At 36.9% G+C, this 18,338-nt stretch overlaps 1 protein-coding gene across 8 annotated transcripts in view; it reads right to left on the bottom strand.

The window, feature by feature from the left end:
- MSANTD4 (Myb/SANT DNA binding domain containing 4 with coiled-coils) overlaps positions 1 to 18,338 on the bottom strand; it is a 40,072-nt gene that overhangs the window by 6,962 nt on the left and 14,772 nt on the right. For 5 of the 8 annotated variants that reach the window (XM_019948785.3, XM_019948784.3, XM_004327889.4 and 2 more), the window contains one exon: positions 18,079 to 18,225. The exons of 2 other annotated variants lie outside the window; for them this stretch is intronic. The gene's annotated coding sequence lies outside the window, so the exon portion shown is untranslated. Of the gene's footprint in view, positions 1 to 18,006; positions 18,226 to 18,338 lie in introns of all 8 variants that reach the window. One more of the 8 variants, XM_073808261.1, reaches the window with a different exon arrangement.

The following is an 18,338-nucleotide window of genomic DNA, read 5'->3' as shown; positions in this document are numbered from 1 at the left end:
GCCTTAAGGGCAAAAACTGAGATTCCCCAGAGAAGAAATTCTATCTCAAGACTGACGCATCAATTCCTGCCTGAGTTTCTCACCTGCCCCTGCACTAGAAATTCTGGACTTGCCAGTCTCCACAACTGCATGAGCGAATTCTTTAAAAAAATACATACCCTGTTGGTCTTGGTTTCCTGGAGAACCCTGGTAAGTATAGTAGGTCTGAGTGCAGGGCCCCAGAATTTGTAAATATTTCTAACAGTTTCACAAGTAATATTGATGCTGCTGGCTCAGGGGCTACACTTTGAGAACCACTGATGTAGAATAAAAAGATCATAGTGCTGAGTCTTAAAAAATTTGACATTTAAAAGATGGGAAAAGATGCCAGGAACTGGCAAAAGACAGAGAAAAGCAATGGTCAGATATAGAACAGTGAATCAAGAGTGTGACCAGAGAAGCCAAATGAAGAATGGAAGAAAGGGGACTTCCCTGGTGGCACAGTGGTTAAGCATCTGCCTGCCAATGCAGGGGACGTGGGTTCTATCTCTGGTCTGGGAAGATCCCACATGCCACAGAGCAACTAAGCCCATGCTCCACAACTACTGAGCCTGTTCTCTAGAGCCCACGAGCCACAACTACTGAGGTGCATGTGCTTAGAGGCCATGCTCCACAACAAGAGAAGCCACCACAATGACAAGCCCATGCACTGCAACTAGAGAAAGCCTGCGCACAGCAACAAAGACCAAGTGCAGCCAAAAATAAATAAATATATAAGTTTATATTAAAAAAAAGAATGTAAGAAAGGAGTGGTCACCTGGTTTGGATAATATTGAAAGCTCAAGTGAGATAAAGAATGGGGAGTTGAGTCAGGCAGAGTCAGAAAGGAAAAAGTCAGAAAGCTTTGGCTGTGAAAGGCATTGAGGGGAGATGGACATCTAGAAATTATTCATTTATTCAGTCACTTTTATGTATTAATTGTATTTATTTATTTATTGTGGTACACGGGCCTCTCACTGTTGTGGCCTCTCACTGTTGTGGCCTCTCGCATTGCGGAGCACAGGCTCCGGACGCGCAGGCTCAGCGGCCATGGCTCACGGGCCCAGCTGCTCCATGGCATGTGGGATCTTCCTGAACCGGGGCACGAACCCGCGTCCCCTGCATCAGCAAGCAGACTCTCAACCTCTGCGCCACCACGGAAGCCCATATATTAATTTTAAATGGTAGAGGGTAGAGCACATTTATGTAATGATGCAAAGTAGCATATATAAAGACTGAGGTTGAAAATACAGGAAAAGAGATAGCTTGTGTGTGTCTGAAAAAGCGGAAGGAATGAGATCAACACCAAGAGGATACAAGAAAATATTCTCTTTTAATAAAAGTTCAGACTACCTCTGGACTGTTTATTGAAATGATATGCTGAACTATACAGAATTGCCAATATTTAAGCACTTTTTACTTACAAGTATAACAATTTCATAGGTTCAAGTAATAATTAAATATAATAACTGGCCTTTACTGAGTACTATATGACAGTTAATTCTGATATTTAGGATTTAATCTTTACAACAACCCTGTGAAGTATTAACCATTCTACATAAAAAGAATATGAGTCACTGAGAAATTAGATATTTTATCCAAAATTATAGAGTTGGCAATTAGAGAATCTAAATTTAAAATCAAATATTCTTATTACAGACCCTGGACCCTTAATCACTGCTTGATATATGATCATACTGTCCTTGTTCTAAAAGGAAGAAAATTAGGAAAAGAATAAGTGTAGATATGTAACTCTGGTGTCCAGAAGTTCAATAAGTTACTGTCTGGTGGCTTCTAATTCCTTAAAGTTAAGGTTATCCACTGAACATAAAGGGAGAGGCAAAGGAAGGTCCGAGCTTTCCTGTGGGAAACCTCTTGAAATCATGTGTATTAGTTTTCTAGGGCTGCTTTAACAAGTAATCACAAGCTGGTGACTTCATACAACAAAAATTTATTCTCTCACAATTCAGGAATCCAGAAGTCTGACATCAGGGTGTCAACAGGGCTACTTCTTTCTGGAGGTTGAAAGAGAATCTGTTCCATGCCTTTCTCCTAGCTTCTGATAGTTACCAACAAGGGTGTTCCTTGGTTTATAGCTGCATCACTCCACTCTCTGCCTCCATCGTCACATGTCTTTCCCTATGTGTATTCTCATCTCCAAATCTTGCACTCTCATAAAGACACCAGTCATTGGATTTAGGGTCCACCTTAATCCAATATAACCTCATCTTAACTTGATTACATCTGCAAACACTCTACTTCCCAAAAATGTTACATTCGCAAGTACCTGTCAGGACTTCAACATATCTTTTTGAGAGACACAGTTCAACCCACAGCACATGGTTTTGAAGAATGGAAGAGCGTGCATTCTAAAGAACCAAAGCAATATTGTCAAGTGCTGTTGAGAGCCAAGATGGGGCTGTGAATTTAAAGTAACACCAATCTGCCTGGGAACAAGAATGAAATGGTGGTCATAGAATATGAGCTGGGAAAGAACAGATGAGAGAGGAGAAATTAGAAAGGGCACTGGACTACAAGTCCTGAGAATGAAAAAGAACTTGCAGCAAGCTGGGAGGTTTTGGAATTGTACTCACTGAGCTGGTGTTTGAATTCATTATCATGGAGGAACAGGGTGGCTTAGCCCAGAAGAACATTGTGGGACAGAATGGGTGTTTGAAGTGAAGTGGAAGAGGTGGAACTGGTTATGAGGACACAGAACTCAGTGGTCAAAGCTTTCAGGGATTCTCCACCTAGACACCAAAGTTACCTGGAAAGTTCCTAGAACAATCAAGTGTAGAGAGAAAATGAGTCAGTGAATGTGACAGAGAAGAGTAATGAAAAGAGAACGACACTGGGTTTTGGTCAGTGGATTAGTTTCAAAGATGCATTTTTTTTTTTAATAAAAGAATGAAGAAGCAATGATCTGGAAAAAGCATGGGGAGCAAAGAGGACTCTAAACGAAACAACTGATCCCAAATCCCATAGGAGGGCACCAGAATACATAGCAAATATGTATGATTTGAAACATTTGTCATTCTGTCATTTGCAGAATCATTAAAAGAAACATTAGATCTGGGATCCTCCCTAGGTAGGATGAACCTCCTTGGCTGGTTTGAAAACCAAATCATCTTTAATGGGAAAGAGAATCATCCAAATGGTATGGTTACCTCAGCGAATGCAAGGCCAAGCCAAGTCCACTCCTACTGCAGTGTGTATTGTGCAGCCAAAGGAAAAGAATCACAGAACACACACTTGGCTACCAGGGCCCACACCTATGGTTTGGAAACAGTGCTCAAATTAGTGGGGAATGAATTATAAGCTGGGCAGATTGATGTTCATTTTATATTAACATTTTTATTCAAAAGGTACCCAGGAAGACTTTGGAAGACATAAAGATACTGATTTTCAATATCAATCAAGATGGCAGAGTAGGAAGACCCTGAGCTCACCTTCCTCTACAAACTCATCTAAATTACAATTACATATAGAGTAATTCTCTTTGAGAACGACCAGAGGACTAGCAGAATGGCTCTTCTACAACCAATGTTATAAAGAAAGAACCACACAGAGTATGGAAGGAAGGGAGGAGAAGAAATCTAGTCAGGACCCACACTCATGTTTGGTGACCCAGAAGAAGAGGGGGATATAATGGGCTCAGGGATCCTCCCTAGGTAGGATGAACCTCCTTGGCTGGTTTGAAAACCAGTGGGGCTTACCAGATGGTTGTAGGAAACCAAGACTCTGCTCTTGAAGAACATGCATACAGACTTGCTTGCTCTGAGTCCCAGCACAAAGGCAGCAGATTGGTGCTCTAGCCAGCCTGCCAGGACCACCCCAGCATGCCCCCAGCCCACACCAACCTACTACAGGCTGTCCTGCTGTGGCACTGCTTCCTGCCAAGGTGTAGACCACCATCACCCTGAGGAGAAGTGGAACTAGATCAGAACTATGGCTCCAGCCTCTTGGGCCCTGGCCTGCCCCCAGCCAAGTCAGAGACCACCACTGACCCTGAGAGAAGCCCCTGTTTGCACCAGACTTGAGCTCTAGCCCCTCAAACTGCAGACCTACCCTCCACCAAACCACTGGTTGCCAGTACACCCTGGGAAAGACAATCCATGCTTCAGATCCAAGTCTCTAACCAAAACCACTGGGCAGCTACAAACCACATGAGGATGCTCTCACACAAGGACATACCTTCTGGACCAGGATAGGTAACTGTTTTGCCTAATTTCATGGATAAAAATAGAGAAAGTCAAACAAAATGAGAGACAGAGGAATATGTTCCAAAGGAAAGAACAAGATAAAACCCTGGGGGTGGGAGGGAACATAATGAAATGGAGATAGGTAATTTACCTGATAAAGACTTCATAGCAGTAGTAACAAAAATGCTTACTGAATTTGGGAAAACAATAGAAGAACACAGTGAGAACTTCATCAAAGAACTAGAAAATATAAAAAAGAACCAATCATAACTGAAAAATACAAAAACTGAAAGTAAAAGTACACTAAGAAGGAATTAACAGCAGATTAGGTGAAACAGAAGAACACGTAAGAAACCTGGGAGACAGAATAGTGGAAATCACCCAATCAGAATGGCACAGAGAAGACAAATTAATTAGGATAGTTTAAGGAACCTCTAGGACAGAATCAAGTTACAAATATTTGCATTATAGGGTACGCAGAAGGAGAAGAGAGAGAGAAAGGGGCAGAAAAGGTATTTGATGACATTATGGCTAAAAACTTTTCTAATTGAAGAAGAAAACAGATATCCAAGGCCACGAAGCACAGAGAGTCCCAAACAACATGAATTCAAAGAGATCCACAAAAAGACATATCATAATTAAAAAGGCAAAAGTTAAAAATAAAGACAGAATTTAATGGCAGCAAGAGAAAAACAAAGAGTCACATACAAGGGAATTCCCATAAGGGTATCAGTTGATTTTTCAGCAGAAACTTTGCAGGCCAGGAGGGAGAGGCATGACATATTTAAAGTGCTGAAAGGAAAAAAACCTACAACCAAGGATACTCTACCAAGCAAGGTTATCATTCAGAATTGAAGGAGAGAGAAAGAGTTCCCAGAAAAGCAAAAACAAAAAAAGAGTTTATTATTACTAAGTCAGCCCTACAAGAATGTTAAAGGGTCTTCTTTAAGTGAAAAAGAAAAGGCTATGAAACAAAAAAATAAGAAAATATATGAAGAAAAATCTCACTGATAAATGTCAATATATACGAAATTCAATGGATAAACCACTTAAGTTAGTATCAAGGTTAAAAGACAAAAATTATAAAATCAACTATAACTGCAATCAGCAGCTAAAGGATACACATAAAATGTAAAATATTACACCAAAACCTAAAACATGGAGGGGTAAATAAAAAATATAGAGCTTTTAGAATGTGTTTGAACTTAAATGACTATCTATTTAAAACAAGTAGTTATATTTATAGGTCAAAATGAACCCATGGTAACCACAAATGTATGAACCCATGGTAACCACAAATCAAAAACCTACAATAGATACACAAAAACAAAGAGAAAGGAATCCAAACATACAACAAAAAAAAATCATCAAACCACAGGGAAAACACTAAAAGAAGAAGAAAAGAGAACTACAAAAACAACAAGAACACAAGTAACAAAATAGCAATAAGTACATACCTATCAATAATCACTTTAAATGTCAATGGACTAAATGCTCAATTCAAAAGACACAGGGTGACTGAATGGATAAAAAAACAAGACCCATCTATATGCTGGCTACAAGAGAGTCACTTCAAACTAAAGACACATACAGACTGAAAGCGAAAGGACAGAAAAAAAATGTTTCATGCAAAAGGAAATGAAAAGAAATCTGGGTAGTAATACTCATATTGGACAAAACAGACTTTTTTAAGTCTTAAAACAAAAGACAAAGAAGGGCATTATATAATGATAAAGGGGTCAATTCAAGAAGAGGATATAACATTCATAAACATATATGCACCTAATTTAGGAGCACCTAAATATAAAGAAAATATTAACAGACATAAATGGAGAAACTGACAGTAATACAAATATCCACCTACATCAATGGATAGATCATCCAAACAAAATCAATATGGAAAGAGTGGCTTTAAATGATATTTTAGACTAGATGGACTTAATACATATCCATTGAACATTCCATCTGAAAACAGCAGAATACACATTCTTTTCAAACGCACATGGAACTTTCTCCAGAATAGATAATATGCTAGGCTACAAAGCAGTTGTCAATAAATTTAAGATGATTGAAATTTATACCAAGCCTTTTTTCCAACTACAATAATTAGAAACTAAAAATCAATAACAGGAAGAAACCTGGGGAAAAGACACAAACACATGGAGACTAAGCAACATGCTACTAAAAGACCAATGGGGCAACAAAAAAAAAAATAAATAAAACTTAAAAAAAATACCTTGAGAAAAATGAAAATAGAAACAAAACTTTACAAAATCTATGGGATACAGCAGAAGCAGTTCTAAGAGGGAAGTTTATACAAATACAGGCTCACTTCAACAAACAAGAAATATCTCAAATCCTTTCCATCTAATGGAATTAGAAAAGGAAGAAAGAAAGTCCAAAGTCAGCAGAAGAAAGGAAATATTAATAATAAGATAAGAATAAACAAATGAGACCTAATGAAATTTAAAAGCTTTTTGCACAGCAAAGGAAACCATAAACAAGATGAAAAGACAACCCTTAGAATGGGAGAAAATATTTGCAAATGAAGCAACTGACAAAGGATTAATTTCCAAAATATACAAGCAGCTCATGCAGCTCAATAATCAAAAAAGCAAACAACACAATCAAAAGTCCAAGTCTCTGGACTAACAGAGAACTTCAGGTCCCAGGGAATATTAATCAGTATGCAGACTCCCAAAAGTCCTCATCTCAATACCAAGACCCAGCTCCACCCAACTGCCTGCAAACTCCAATGCTGGATGCCTCAGGCCAAACATCCTGCAAGACAGGAACACATCCCCACTCATCAAAAAAAAAAAAAAAAATGAGACCAAAGAAAAACATGTTACAGACAAAGCAGCAAAGTACAAACCTACATACAAAATAAATGAAGAGGAAATAGGCAACATACATGAAAAAGAATTCAGAGTAATGATACTAAAGATGATCCAGGATATGGGAAATAGAATGAAGGCACAGATTGAGAAAATACAAGAAATGTTTAACAAGGATGTAGAAAAACTAAAGAACAAACAGTGAGGAACAACACAATAAATGAAATGAAAAATACACTAGAAGAAATCAATAAAGGAATAACTGAGACAGAAAAACAAATAATGAGCCAGCAGACAGAATGATGGAAATAACTGTAAAAAGCAGAATAATGAAAAAAGAATGAAAAGATATGAGGACAGTCTTGGAGACCTCTGTGACAACATTAAATACAGCAACATTTGAATTATAGGGGTCCGAGAAGAAGAGGAGAAAGAGAAAGGGTCTGAGAAAATATTTGAAGAGTTTATAACTGAAATCTTCCCTAACATGGGAAAGGAAATAGTCACCCAAGTCCAGGAAGTGCAGAGAGTCCCATACAGGATAAACCCAAGGAGAAAAACACGAAGACACATACTTATCAAACTAACAAAAATTAAATTCAAAGAAAAAACCTTAAAAGCAGCAAGGGAAAACCAAAAAATAACATACAAGGGAATCCCAATAAGTTATCAGCTATTTTTTCAGCAGAAAGTCTTCAAGCCAGAAGGGAGGGGCAGGATATATTTAAAGTAATAAAAGGGAAGAACCTACAACAAAGACTACTCTACCCATCAAGGATCTCATTTGGATTTGATGGAGAAATCAAAAGCTTTACAGACAAGCAAAAGCTAAGAGAATTCAGCACCACCAAATCAGCTTTACAACAAATGCTAAAAGAACTTCTCTAGGCAGGAAACACAAGACAAGAAGAAGAAAAGGACCTACAAAACAGACCCCAAACAATAAAGAAAATGGCAATAGGAGCATACATATTGATAATTAACTTAAATATAAATGGATTAAATGCTCCAACCAAAACACACAGACTGGCTGAATGGATACAAAAAAAGACCCGGGGCTTCCCTGGTGGCGCAGTGGTTGAGAGTCCGCCTGCCGATGCAGAGGACATGGGTTTGTGCCCCGGTCCGGGAAGATGCCACATGCCGCGAAGCGGCTGGGCCCGTGAGCCAAGGCTGCTGAGCCTGCGCGTCCGGAGCCTGTGCTCCACAACGGGAGAGGCCCCAACAGTGAGAGGCCCACCTTCAGACCCAGAGAAACATACAAACTGAAAGTGAGGAGATGGAAAAAGATATTCCATGCAAATGGCAATCAAAAGAAAGCTGGAGTAGCAGTATTCATATCAGATAAACTAGACTTTAAAATAAAGACTATTACAAGAGATAAGGAAGGACACTATATAATAATCAAGGCATCAATCCAAGAAGACATAATAATTATAAATATTTATGCACCCAGCATACAAGCACTTCAATACATAAGGCAAATGTTAACAGCCATAAAAGGGGAAATTGACAGTAATGCAAAAATAGTGGGGGACTTTAACACCCCAATTACACCAATGGACAGATCATCTAGACAGAAAATAAGGTAAGGAAACACAAGCTTTAAATGAAATAGACCAGATAGACTTAATAGATATTTATAGGACATTCCATCAGAAAGCAGCAGAATACACTTTCTTCTTAAGTACACACAGATCATTCTCCAGGATAGATCACATCTTGGGTAACAATTCAAGCCTCAGTAAATTTAAGAAAATTGAAATCGTATCAAGCATCTTTTCCAACCAAAACACTGAGATTAGAAATCAATTATAGGAAAAAAAAAAAACTGTGAAAAACACAAACACATGGAGGCTAAACAATACGCTACTAAATAAACAAGAGGTCACTGAAGAAATCAAAGAGGAAATGAAAAAGTTCATAGAAACAAATGACAATGAAAACACGACAACCCAAAATCTATGGGATGCAGCAAAAGCAGTCCTAAGAGGGAAGTTTATAGCAATTAAATCCTACCTGAAGAAATAAGAAAAATCTCAAATAAACAAACTAACCTTACACCTAAAGCAACTAGAGAAAGAAGAACAAACAAAACCCAAAGTTAGTAGAAGAAAAGAAATCATAAATATCAGAGCAGAAATAAATGAAACAGAGACAAAGAAAACAATAGCAAACATCAATGAAACTAAAAGCTGGTTCTTTGGGAAAATAAACATAATTGATAAACCTTTAGTCAGACTCATCAAGAAAAAAAGGGAGAGCACTCAAATCAATAAAATTAGAAATGAAAAAGAAGTTACAACTGACACTACAGAAATACAAAAGGTGATAAGAGACTACTACAAGCAACTATATGCCAATAAAATTGACAACCTGGAAGAAATGGACAAATTCTTAGAAAAGTACAACCTTCCAAGACTGAACCAGGAAGAAATAGAAAATATAAATAGACCAATCACAAGTAATGAAATTGAAACTACAATTAAAAATCTTCCAACAAACAAAAGTCCTGGACCAGATGGCTTCACAGGTGAATTCTATCAAACATTTAGAGAAGAGCTAACACCTATCCTCCTCATACCCTTCCAAAACACTGCTGAGGAAAATGAGCTTGGGAGTGTTCCTTCCTCTGCAATTCCTCAACAAAAAATTCCTCAACAAAATACTAGGAAACAGAATCCAATAACACATTAAAAGGATCATACACCATGATCAAGTGGGATTTATCCCAGGGATGCAAGCATTCTTCAATATATACAAATCAATCAATGTGATATACCATATTAACAAATTAAAGAATAAAAACTGTATGATCATTTCGATAGATGCAGAAAAAGCTTTTGACAAAAGTCAACACCCATTTATGATAAAAAGAACTCTCCAGAAAATAGGCATAGAGGGAACCTACCTCAACATAATAAAGGCCATATACGACAAACCCACAGCAAACATCATTCTCAGTGTTGAAAAACTGAAAGCATTTCCTCTAAAATCAGGAATAAGACAAGGATGTCCACTCTTGCAACTATTATTCAACATAATTTTGGAAGTCCTGCTATGGCAAACAAAGAAGAAAAAGAAAAGGAATCCAAAGAAGATCCAAAGAAGTAAAACTTCTTTTCTTTGCAGATGACATGGTACATACATAGAGAATTCTAAAGATGCCATCGAAAACTACAAGAGCTAATCAATGAGTTTGGTAAAGTTGAAGGATACAAAATTAACGCAAAGAAGTCGATTGCATTCCTATACACTTACAGTGAAATATCAGAAAGAGAAATTAAGGAAACAATTCCATTTCCATTGCAACATAAAGAACAAAATACCTAGGAATAAACCCACCTAAGGAAGTAAAAGATCTGTACTCAGAAAACTATAAGACACTGATGAAAGAAATCAAAGATGACAGAAACAGATGGAGAGATATACCATGTTCTTGGACTGGAAGAATCAATATTGTGAAAATGACTATATTACCCAAAGCAATCTGCAGATTCAATGCAATCCTTATCAAATTACTAATGACATTTTTCACAGAAGTAGAACAAAAAATTCTACAACATGTATGGAAACACAAAAGACCCTGAATAGCCAAAGCAATCTTGAGAAAGAAAAACAGAGCTGGAGGAATCAGGTTCCCTGACTTCAGACTATACTACAAAGCTACAGTAATCAAGAGTATGGTACTGACACAAAAACAGAAATATAAATCAATGGAACAGGATAGAAAGCCCAGAGATAAACCCATGCACCGATGGTCACCTAATCTATGACAAAGGAGGCAAGGATATACAATGAAGAAAAGTCAGTCTCTTTAATAAGCGGTGCTGGGAAGACTGGACGCTACATGTAAAAGAATGAAATTAGAACATTCCCTAACATCATACACAAAAATAAACTCAAAATGGATTAAAGACCTAAATGTAAGACTGGACACTATAAAACTCTCAGAGGAAAATATAGGAAGAACACTCTTTGACATAAATCACAGCAAGTTCTTTTTTGACCCACCACCTAGAGTAATGAAAATAAAAACAAAAATAAACAAATGGGATCTATTAAACTTAAAAGCTTTTGCACAGCAAAGAAAAGCATAAATGAAATAAAAAGACAACCCTCAGAATGGGAGAAAATATTTGTAAACGAAGCAAGTGACAAAGGATTAATCTCCAAAATATACAAACAGCTCATGAAGCTCAATAATCAAAAAAGCAAACACAATAAAAAAGTGGGTGGAAGACCTAAACAGACATTTCTCCAATGAAGACACACAGATGGCCAAAGGTACATGAAAAGATGATGAACATCACTAATTATTAGAGAAATGCAGATCAAAACTACAATGAGGTATCACTTCACACCAGTCAGAATGGCCATCATCAAAAAATCTACAAACAATAAGCGCTGGAGAGGGTGTGGAGAAAAGGGAACCCTCTTGCACTGTTGGTGGGAATGTAAATTTATACAGTCATTATGGAGAACAGTATGGAGTTTCCTTAAAAAACTAAAAATAGAACTTCCATATGACCCAGCAATCCCACTACTGGGCATATACCCTGAGAAAACCATAATTCAAAAAGAGACATGTACCACAACGTTCACTGCTGCAATGTTTACAATAGCCAGGACATGGAACCAACTTAAATGTCCATCGACAGATGTATGGATAAAGAAGATGTGGCCCATATATACAATGGAATATTAGCCATAAAAAGGATCAAAACTGAGTTATTTGTAATGAGGTGGATGGACCTAGAGTCTGTCATACAGAATGAAGTAAGTCAGGAAGAAAAAAACAAATGTCGTATTTTAACGCATGTATGTGGAATCTAGAAAAATGGTACAGATGAACCTATTTGCAGGGCAGATATAGGGAATGGATGTGTGGACATGGGGGGAGGGGAGGATGAATTGGGAGATTGGGATTGACGTATGTGCACTGCCATGTATAAAACATATAGCTAGTGGGGACCTGCTGTATAGCGCAGGGAGCTCAGCTCGGTGCTCTGTGGTGACCTAGATGGATGGGATGGGGTGGGGTTGGGAGAGAGTTCCCAGGAGGGTGGGGATATACGTATACATATAGTTGCTTCACTTCGTTGTACAACAGAAACTAACACAACATTGTAAAGCAACTATACCCCAATTAAAAAGAGAAAAAAATAAAACAAATAAACAGAAACAGACTCACAGATATAGAAAACGAACAGTGGTTACCAGAGGGGAGAGGGATGGGTGGAGGGGCAAAATAGGTGAGGGGCTTTAAGAGGTGCAAACTACTAGGTATAAAATAAATAAGTTACAAGGATGTAATATACAGAGCAAGGAATATAGTCAATATGTTATAATAACTCTGTATGGAGTATAGCCTATAAAAACATCAAATTACTATTATATACTATTACTATGTTGTATACCCAAAACTAAGATAATACTGTAAGTCAACTATACATCAACTTGTTAAAATGATACCAAATTTATATGATAAAATATTTCAATTTTATTCAGGGAAATTCATTTTTATATTTTTAATTATGGTAGAGAATGGTAGAAATGACTAAGTCCCCATATAGGAAAAAGCTTTTCTCTTCTGATTGTCACTCTAGGATAAAAACTGAAAAGTTCAAGTGTAAAAGCAACATGATCAAAGGAAAAGGGAAGAAAACTTCATGGAGTATTTGGAAAGAACATTGACAAACCTATTTATGTTGGTATGAGACAATCTTAGGGTAGGCAAAGAACATCTGAGGATATTACACTTGATTCAGAAGGAATCCTTGTTACAAGGAAGAAAAATGTGTAATGTCTTTAAGCTGATTTCTAAATTCTAACTGCATTCTCATATATTAATTTTATTAATATAAACACAGTGAAAGTTAGGGCATGATATTCAATGTAATAGAGATGAAGAACCATGACTAAGAAACACCAACTGCCCCACATCACTCAGCTGATAAAGTGGAGCTGAGACTGGACCTATGGTCTTTCCAGAGCTCTGCTCTTCTTCCACTAGTTCACGTCCTGTTAATTCTCAGGGCATAATGAACACAGTACTTTATGAAATCTATTCTGGAAGTATCATACAGGGAGGATTAAATAGAAGCAAACTGAGAATCAGGAGACTCCTGAGATACAGACTGCAAATGCCACGATGCCAAAGACTACATGTGAGATTGAAGGAGGTTGGAATGAGCCATCAAAAGAAGAAAATACAGGACTTAACAACATGAGCAGATTGAAAAAGGCAAAGGATTAGAAGACACCACTAAAATTTCCAACCAAACAATCTGGTACAAATAATACCAACTGCATAGGGAAGATAATTTACAGATATGAGAGAAGGGAGTTAATGAATTTGATTCTGGCATATACCATGTATTTCAGAAAACAGCAAACTATACATGGTGAAATGCCATATAACAATTGAAAATACAGGTTTATAGTTCAATTCAAATGTTGGAACTGGAAATTTAGATTTGAAAGGAATTGACACCAGAGTAGATGGATTTTATATTTCAACTTATTAAAATTTTTTAAAGATGAATGGGTCACATCAGAAAATAAATGGTAAATAATAAAGGGTTTTCCCTGATAAAATTCATATCAAGAAAGTTCTTCTCAGAATATATTTATCAAAATTCAAATTTTATAATCATTGTCAATTTCTCATTTCTTCTGGTCTCAGTTCAATTCAGCATGGTCTCAATGCTTCTATCTACAGTGGTAAATTAATCTCCTGAGATTTAATCAACAACTCTTTTTTTTCCCCCAAGAAGATATGTTCTTTGGTTTTCTTCCCACTATGTTTAAGCTAAATCCTTTTTGATATGCATTGGGGAGAAATTTCAAAGTGATACCTTTGACAATTCTCATCTGGGTTTTAATTAAGGCACTGCACAAAATGCCACCTGATATGTATGTTCTAAAGGCTCAGCATGTGTCAAAAAGAAGTTAGAGGTCAAAAAATGAAACAGGTGTTTAATATTCTGGGAGCTTTAGAAGTTACAACTTCAGGTCTAAGGATAGCAACTAGAAAGCCTTGACAAAAGTTATATACAGCTGAACCTTCGAACTGCATAGGTTTGAGCTGTCCACTTATGTGCAAATTTTTTCAATAAATATACTGGAAAACTTTTTGGAGATTTGTGACAATTTGAAAAAACTCACAGATGAACTGCATAGCCTAGAAATATCAAAAACATAAGAAAAAGATATGTCATGAATGCATAAAATATACGTAGGTACTAGTCTATTTCATTATTTACTATCAAAATATACAAAAATCTATTATAAAAAATTACAATTTATCAAAACTTACACACACATAGACCATATATGGCACCATTCATAGTCCAAAGACATGTAAACAAATATAAAAATCCAGTATTAAATAACTGCATAAATTAACTGTAGTGTTTATTGTAACACTATAATAATTTCATAGCCACCTTTTGTTGCTATTGTGGTGAGCTCGTGTTGTATCAGCTTAAAATGCCATGTGATGCTAATCATCTCTGTATGAGCAGTTTACCTCTCCAGTAAATTGCATACCACAGTTAAAAGTGATCTCTCACAGTTCCTGTGTATTTTTTATCGTGTTTAGTGCAATACCATCAACTTTGAATAACACCATGGAACCCATACAAAATGCCACTAGTGATGCTGGAAATGCTCCCAAGAAGCAGAGAAAAGTCATAACTTTATAAGGAAAAGTTGAATTGCTTGATGTGAAGAGTAGATTAAGGTCTGCAGCTGCGATTGCCCACCATTTCAAGATAAATTTCAAGATAAATTCCGCATAAGGACCATTGTAAAAAAGGAAAAGGAAATTCATGAAGCTGTCACTGCAGCTCCAGCAGCAGGTGTGAAAACCTTGCACTTTTGCAAAATACCTTTTTATCTCATATTGAAAATGCAGCTTTTATATGGGTTCAGGGTGGCTATAAGAAAGGCATACCTATAGGCTCTAATTTGATTCAAGAAAAAGCAAAGTCATTATATGATAATTTAAAACAAAAGGAAGGTGAAAGATCTAAAGCTGGAGAATTTAATGCCAGCACAGTTTGATAATTTTAGAAAGAGGTTTGGCTTTTTAAAAATGCCAATATAATAGGAGAAGCAGCTTCTGCTGACCAAGAGGCAGCAGACAAGTTCCCAGACACCATTAAGAAAATCATTGAGGAGAATGGATATCTGCCTGAACAGGTTTTTTATGAAGACAAAAGTGCCCTATTCTGGAAAAAAATTCCATGCAGGACATTTATTAGTAAGGAAGAGAAGTGAGCACCAGGATTTAAGGCAGGGAGGGACAGGCTAACTCTACTTTTTATGCAAATACAATTGGGTTTATAATCAGGACTGCTCTTATCTATAAAGCTGCTAACACCTGAGCCTTGAAAAGGAAAGATGAACACCAGCTGCCAGGCTTTTAGTTGTACAACAAGAAGGTCTGAACGATGAGAACCCTTTTTCTGGACTGGTTCCATAGATGCTTTGTCCCTGAAGTTAGAAAATATCTTGTCAGGAAGGGACTGTCTTTTAAAGTTATTTTGCTATTGGACAATGCCCCTGGCCACCCAGAACCCCATAAGTTCAACATCAAAGGCATCAAAGTGATCTACTTCCCCCAAAACACAACATCTCTAATTCAGCCTCTAGATCAGGGGGTCATAAGGACCTTTAAGGCTCATTACACATGGTACTCTATGGAAAGGACTATCAACACAATGGAAGAGAACCCTGACAGAACATCATGAAAGTGTGGAAGGATTACACCATTGAAGATGTCATGGTTATTTTAGAAAAAGCCGTGAAAGCCATTAAGCCTGGAACTGTAAATTCCTGTTGGAGAAAACTGTGTCCAGTTGTGTTACATGACATCACAGGACTTATGATAGAGCCAATCAAGGAAATCATAGAAGAGATTGTGGACATGACCAAAAAAGGTGGGGGGTGAGGGAAGGGTTTCAAGATATGGATCTTGGAGAGACTCAAGAGCTGATAGACACCACAACCAGAGGAATTAACAGAAGACCACTTGATGAAGATGAGTGCTTTCAAACCAGATGATGAGGAAGAGATATAACAGAAGCAGTGCCAGAAAACAAATTGACATTAGATAATCTGGTAGAAGTGTTCCAATTATGCAAGACTGAATTTGACTTCTTTTACAACATGGACCATTCTGATACGGGCACCAAAACTAAGGCAGATAGTGGAAGGTTTGGTACCATATTAAAACATTTCTAGAGAAATGAAAAAGCAAAAAAGACAGAAATTACAATGTATTTCCATAAAGTTACACTGAGTGTGCCTGCCTCTCCTGTCTCTCCTTCTACCTCCTCCACCTCTTCTGCCTCTGCCACCACAAGATCAACTCCTTCTCTTCCTCCTCCTCCTCAGCCTACTCGAGGTGAAGACTATGAGGATGAAGGTCTTTATGATGATCCACTTCCACTTAATGAATAGTAAATAATCACTATGCTGTACTGTTAATAAACTTATCTGTTGTGTTTGTGTGTCTGCATGTGAAAATATAATAACTGTACAGCAAGAACTGTATGAGACGTTTTTGTGTCACAGTCATTATCACCTAAGTATTCACTGTGTAGAACATCATGTGCAAGACTTGTATATAAGTGGAAAGCCTATCCTTATATAGGAATAAGGTGAGTGATATTTAATATAAGATTAATAATGTGTTAGTTTTCTTGCTATTTTATAACTTGTTTTCAAAGTATTACATTACTGTACAGTATGTCGCTCTCATAATTGGAGAAACAGTATCAGCCTATCATCACAATGATTTTTTTAAATGTAACAATGTTTCCAATACTCTATAATGAATATGATTGTATACTATATTTCATAAAAATTTTATAACGATTCATTCATTAGTGTATAGGCTAGGCTACCATAAATTAATTATATTGATTACACTAGGCTACCATAAAGCAATCATACTGCTGCTCCTTTATTATCAATGCATGAAGCATCATACCTGTAAATAAATGAATTTTTCATATTTTATTCATTTTTGATGTCTGGTGTAATACATATAACATCTACTGTGTTTTGTATCATATAACACAATATTGATGTAGATACTGCCAAGACAGACAATTCATCTTGTAAACAGACACTGTTTATGGCACTGCAAATGTGTTTTCTCTTTCTCATGATTTTCTTAATAACATTTTCTTTTCTCTAGCTTACTCCGTTGTAAGAATACAGAATGTAATACATATGCAAAATATGTGTTAACTAACTGTTTATGTTATCAGTAAGGCTTCCAGTCAAGAATAGGTTATTAGTAGTTAAGTTTTCAGGGAGTCAAAAGTTACATGCAGATTTTCAACTGCATAGGGGGGTCAGTGCCCCTAACCCCCACATTGTTCAATGGGTCACCTGTATTTAAAAAATTAATTTATTTGGAGGGAAGTATAATGTTAAAACAAATGTAGAGCAACCCAGTGAAAACAATTTTGATTTCAAAACAAAAAAAAAGTTAAGGAGAGGTAGGAAAGGTAGCTACCAATTTAAAACAAAATATTCTGGAAGCACTATGATCTGTTGTTATTTTCAGGATATAAGTGACAAAGCATGAAGAGGTAGAAAAATGAAAAGAGGAAGCAAAGTAATAAAAAATGGACAAATTAGGTAGAAAAAAGAAGTTAAGCAAAAATTCTCTTCAATCACAAAGACTATAGTGTTTATAAACAAATTTATGGCCCCTTTCTTCTTCTAAATCAGCATCCTTACAAAAGGGATGAAGGTGTTCCTCATGATCAGGATGACAATATAATTTAATGCCCATATTGGGGTATTTCTACCTAGGACAAATGCTAAACCAGATAAGCTACCAATACCACTGGTATAATCAGGAGTATCCCAGGCAAACCAAAATGACTGTGTAGTAGATTATGAGAATGAACACAATTCCTCACCCCTCTCTGTATCCCCATTTTTTGCAAAGACTTTACAGCTCCTCATATCAAGAGGTGGACTCGATTCCCCACCTGTCAACTCTGGTCTGACCCGATGATTTGTTTTTGGCCAGTATCGTGCAGCAGAAGTGAAGTGCCAGTCCTGAGCCTTGACCTCAAGACACTTTGAGAATCACTTCTTTCGCTCTTGAACTCCTGCCATCGCCATTAAAACAAATCCTGTTAAAGGATTAAACACCATCAGGAGAGCTAAGACAACCCTCCACCCCAAACCAATATCCAGTTAACACCCCTAGAAGCTGAACAGCCTAGCTAACCTGCAGCTGACCATG

This window comes from Tursiops truncatus, chromosome 8, assembly GCF_011762595.2.
Source record: "Tursiops truncatus isolate mTurTru1 chromosome 8, mTurTru1.mat.Y, whole genome shotgun sequence".
Taxonomy (NCBI): domain Eukaryota; kingdom Metazoa; phylum Chordata; class Mammalia; order Artiodactyla; family Delphinidae; genus Tursiops; species Tursiops truncatus.
The sequence above is the reverse complement of the archived record's forward strand: the minus strand, read 5'-3'. Positions and strand labels throughout refer to the sequence as shown.